Raw genomic sequence first — 6000 nt, 5'->3', positions numbered from 1 at the left:
GAACATTAGAGAATCAAGAGGAGACTGACTGTTTTGTCAAGCACCTTCATTCCATCACAATCAAGGATTTCTTCATTCCAGTGGTAAGACTCGACAGGTTCAGTTCAATTCAATTCAATTTTATTTGTATAGCGCTTTTTACAATGGACATTGTCTCAAAGCAGCTTTACAGAAACATATAAATACAGCATACAGATTTTAAATGTGTGAATTTATCCCAACTGAGCAAGCCGGTGGTGAGGAAAAACTCCCTAAGATGCTATGCGGAAGAAACCTTGAGAGGAACCAGACTCAGAAGGGAACCCGTCCTCATCTGGGTAACAACAGATAGTGTGAAAGTAAAGGAAAGTTCATTATGGTTTAATATGAAGTCTGTTTATTGAACTAGTCCACTGTTCAAAGGAGACCCGAGTGCAAAACTGCATGTGGTAATTGCAGTCCCGGGACTTAGATGCAACCGTAGTCCCGGCAACCACAGTGAGTGTGTCCATCTGGAATTGGAGTTGATGAGAGCTCCATCCAGGGGTAGGGCATCCGAACGGGTCAGGCAGGTCCGGAGAGCAGAAAGGATCAGGATCTCTAGTATCTCCATAAAACCGTGTGTGGCTTGACAGAAGGAGAGAGGGAGTGATTGATAAGACTGTGCTTTGTGTAACAGAAAGTCTACTCATGGTAAGCTTGAGTAAACAAATATGTTTTCAGACTAGACTTAAACACTGAGACTGTGTCCTGAACACTAATTGGAATGCTGTTCTATAACTGTGGGGCTTTGTAAGAGAAAGCTCTTCCCCCTGCTGTAGCCTTCACTATTCGAGGTACCAACAAATAGCCTGCACCTTTTGATCTATGTAGGCGTGGCAGATCATAGAAAACCAAAAGGTCGCCCAGGTACTGTGGCGCGAGACCCTTTAGTACTTTATAAGTCAATAATAGTATTTTATAATCAATGCGAGATTTCACTGGGAGCCAACGCAGTGTTGATAAGATCGGGGTGATGTGGTCGTATCTTCTGGTTCTAGTTAGGATGCTTGCAGCTGCATTCTGGACTAACTGGAGCTTGTTTATGCTTCTACTGGAAGAACCAGACAGTAAGGCATTACAGTAATCTAGTCTAGAGGTGACGAAAGCATGGACTAATATTTCTGCATTATGTAGTGACATTATATTTCTTATCTTAGCAATGTTTCTGAGATGAAAGAAGGTGATAATCACACCAGCTTTGCTGAAACATACAACTGTGTCTCATCAGCATCCATGTTTATGAATAATTTGACCTAGTGGTAGCATATATAAAGTAAAAAGCAGTGGGCCTAAAACAGAACCTTGTGGAACACCAAATTTAACCTCAGTATGCTTGGACAGGTGTTGCTGTTATGGGAGCAATGAAGTGTGGAAGGGTAAAGAGAAGGAGCTCATGTACACTCTCAGCACTCTGGAACCCTGTGGAATAAATGTTATGTTTTTATGTTATCATAAATCATTTCAAATATCTACTGGTTTATCAGCCTCCTACAGTTTCAGAAGAACTTGCACAGATGATGGACTTTTGTCCAAAACGTCCAGTTTCTCTGGAAACGTTGTGTACTATACTTAACTTTCATTACATCCACTACTGCAGTACACATTGCAAAAAAACGACATCTTAGCAAGTGAAAATATCTTCAGTATAGTCAAATGTATCTAGTGTTGCCTAGTATGAGATTACAATTAACCAAATATAAGATTATTAAACCTGTTTCTAGGCTTTTTTTTTATATTATTTATTTATTTACAAATTTCAGGCTTTAAATTTCTTATACTTATTGAAAGAAATAAATGCTTAAAATTAGCAAAATTATCTGCCAATAGAATAAGACTCTTCTGAGCATAAAATAAATAAATAATGTCTAGAAATAGGTTTAATGATCTTATAATTGGATTATTGTAAACTTGTAACAGGAATCTATCTATCTATCTATCTATCTATCTATCTATCTATCTATCTACACACTGTTTTCTCCAATGTTCAGCTGATTACACACACATGTATATGCATATTACAATTAATGCGTATTGTAAATGATCTATTACACTTTTAAAGTTTTCACTTGACTCACTAATTGTAATCTAATCTAATGTAGTATGTGTTCAGCTGCACAGCTACTTGCTGAAGGTCTGAAAGTGAGTTGTCCATGAAGTGTTTTCTGTGTAACAATTATGTTCATATCATTTATCACTTTGAATGGTAATGTTTTGTTCTCATCTACACTCCTTTCCACATTATCTGGGTTATAGCTAAAAAAAAATAATGATGATTATTTACACCATTTGTGGGAACCAATGCATTATCTACAACCCCAATTTTGAAAAAGTGGGACAGTATGGAAAATGCAAAGAAACTAACTAAAAGAGTCGTTTGAAAATTCAGTTCACTCTGTACTATATTGAAAACAAATTATTGACACATTATTTTATGTTTTACTTTGTGAATTTAACTTCTTTTTGAAAATATACACTCATTTCAAATCTGATGACTGCAACACACTCCAAAAAAGTTTAGACAGTTGACTGTTTACCGTTGTGTAACATCAACTTTTCTTTTAATAACATTTAATTATTAAGCGTTTGGGCGCTGAGTGAAGACACCGGTTGGTTAAGTTTAGCAAGCGGAATTTTCCCCCATTCATCCGTTATGCATTTCTTCAGCTGTGCAACTGTACGGGGCCTTCGTTGCCTTATTTTGCACTTCATAATGCGGCACACATTCTCAATTGCAGACAGATGGTAAATGGTCTGCGTTTATATACCGTTTTTTTTAACCTTATCGGTTCTACAAAACGCTTTAAACTGTTTCTCGTTCACACACTCAAACACCAATGGTAGCAGAGCTGAGCTTGCCATCGGGAGCAACTTGGGGTTCATTGTCTTGCCCAAGGACACTTCGGCACATGGAGTCGTGTGGATTAGTGAACAACCCTCGCTACCACCTGAGTCACAGTCGAACAGGCAGATCAGATCTACAGACTGCAGGCAGGCCACGCTAGCACCCGCACTCTCTGCTTATGCAATCATGCGCTTGTAATCCGGGCAGAATGTGGTTTGGCGTTGTCCTGCTCTGGATGGCAGCATATGTTGCTCCAAAATGTGTACATATCTTTCCGCATTAATGCTGCCATCACAGATGTGCAAGTTACCCATGCCATGGGCACTGATACATCCGCATACCATGACAGACGCTGGATTTTGGACCTGACGCTGATAACAGCTTGGGTGGTCCTTTTCCTCTTTGCCCCGGAGAACACGATGGCTGTTTTGTCCAAAAACTATTTGAAATGTCGACTCGTTGGACCAAAAACATGATTCCACTGTGCTACTGTCCATCACAGATGAGCCCGAGCCCAGAGAAGTCGGCGGTGCTTCTGGACAGTGTTGATGTATGGCTTCTGCCTTGCATAGTAAAGCCTTAACCTGCATCGGTGGATGTAGCGGCGAATGGTGTTGACTGACAAAGGTTTACCAAAGTATTCCCGAGCCCATGTCCGGATATCCGTTACAGACTCATGACGGTTTTTAACACAGTGACATCTGAGGGATCAGAGATCACACCCATTCAGAAGTGGTTTTTGGCCTTGCCCTTTACACACCGAGATTTGATCGGAATCCTTGAATCTTTTAATTATATAGTGCACTGTAGAAGGTGAAATGTCCAGAATCCCACTGATTTGTCTTTGAGGAATGTTCTTCTCAAAGTGTTGGATTATTCGCTGACACATCTGTTGGCACATTGGCAAACCTCGACCCATTCTTACTCTTGAAGGACTAGGACCTTTTTTTGGAGTCTCCTTATATACTATGATTAGACCATTGCCTCACCTGTTTCACATCACCTTCTTATTTTAACTTGTCACATTGCTTTTAGTCTTAAATTGCCCCTGTCCCAACTTTTTTTGGAACATATTGCATGCATCAATTTCAAAATAAACATTTATCTTCAAAAAAAAAACTATGCAGTTGCATAGGCAAAGCATCAAACACCTTGTCTTTGACTTGTATTTAAACAAAAACGTATAAAGTACATTTACAAAATCACTATTCTTTGTTTTTATTAGCATTTTCCATACTGTCCCAACTTTTTCGGAATTGGGGATGTATGTTATCCCAAGAGAATATCTAAAATACATTAATTATGTTTATTTTTTTATTTTTTATTTTTTATGTGGGGCAAGGAGAATTGAAATGAACTGATGCATGAGAACAGTCTGCAGTATTCTGGCAGCCAGAGGTGACAGGGACAAAGAATCACTTCCTAAGACGACATGAGGAAGAAACTTTGAGAGGAACCAGACTCAAAAGGGAACCCGTCCTCATCTGGGTGACAACTATTACAGTGTCAGTAGAGAGAAAACATATCAGTTTAAAAGTTTGCATCTCACTGTGTGAATGTGTTATAATTATAGTTTAAAAGCCAAACTCTTTGCATATGCTCTAATCAGATTTTTGGATCCTTTCAGTTGTAATATCTGACATCTTTATTCTAACTGTACCAGATGTCATTCACTGTCTCACAGGATAGAACTAAACTGGAGGCCGTAAACTGTAAAAACCAAAGAAGCCAATTTTAAACATCAAACACATTTTGGCTGAATACTATATTTGAAGTTAGAGGAAACTTAATTTAACAAAAAAAGTCTTTTTTGGCCAAAACATTTCTTTAACTAGCATCAGGGGACCATGACGCCATTCCTTAGGTTTTTGCTAAGCTGAAACTTTGATACACTACAAATTTCTGACATGCAAATGCATCAGTTTTGTTAAATTATTGCTGCCTCATTACAGCAAACACAATTAATGCCTAAATCTAATGAAAGTCTAGTTTGCAAATATGAGTTTGCGTACTCTCTTTGAAAACTGGTGACATTCAAGCTGAAATTCGAATAGGTAGCATTTTCTAAATAAGAAATAGTATATTAAGATATAATCAAACGTCTATATACCATAGAAAGGTTCGGCCTAAGGTCAAAAGAAGGGAAGAAAATAAAACATACATAAATTTATGACTGTATAAGGAGACATGACATTCCACCATCCTCGTGTAGTCACACTGATTTGCAGTTCATCCAAATATAAATGATTTGGATATGATCAAATATCCTACCAGGATGCACTGAATATGAAAATCTTCTGACACTCAAGTTCCTCCACTCCAATCTTCTCAAACCATGTCTTCATGGAGCTGGATTTGTGCGCAGGGGCATCGTCATGCTGGAACAGGTTTGGGCCTATTAGTTCCAGTCATGGGAATTCAGTAGTTAAGACGTTGGTCTACTGATTGGAAGGTCATGCGTTCAAACTCTGGCACTGCCAAGCTGTGGCTTCTGGGCCCTTGAGCTCAACTGCTCAGATGTATAAATGAGATAAATATAAGTTGCTATGGATAAGTCTGCCAAATGCCATAAATGTAATTAACAACAAGATATTTTATGGAGTTGTTTGCTTCCAACCTTTTGGCAACAGTTTGGGGAAGAACCATGGTTAATGGCTTCATATTAATGCCCACAGAATGTTCAACAAGCACACATGGGTGTAATGGTCAGGTGTTTACATACTTTTGGCCACATGCTATGTATCTTAAGACAGATCCGATACTTCTTCATGGGTACGCATAACACACATGCATTGCAGCTGGTTATATGTGTGTCAAATTACACTGTTTTTGCATAGTAATTGTACTATAATTATGTTGCTTTTTTTTTTTAAAGTCAATGAAGTCATCATTACGATTCCTCCACGTTTAACTGCCCTAGGCGTCTAACGAACGCTTCCATTACTATGCCTTATCACATTTGATCATGATTAACTGCCCATTCATTTTAATTATACAAATTAAGACAATTAATACATAGCAAATATTTATGCTATTTCTCCTGAAGGAAAATGTTATTGGAATACCCTTATAGAAGAGGTGTACTGGAAAAAGCCTGGTTTCTTAATGTAAATATTGCATCCCCGATAAAGAAAAAA

The sequence above is a fragment of the Ictalurus punctatus genome, chromosome 24 (assembly GCF_001660625.3).
Source record: "Ictalurus punctatus breed USDA103 chromosome 24, Coco_2.0, whole genome shotgun sequence".
NCBI lineage: Eukaryota > Metazoa > Chordata > Actinopteri > Siluriformes > Ictaluridae > Ictalurus > Ictalurus punctatus.
This window is presented reverse-complemented; position numbering follows the sequence as displayed.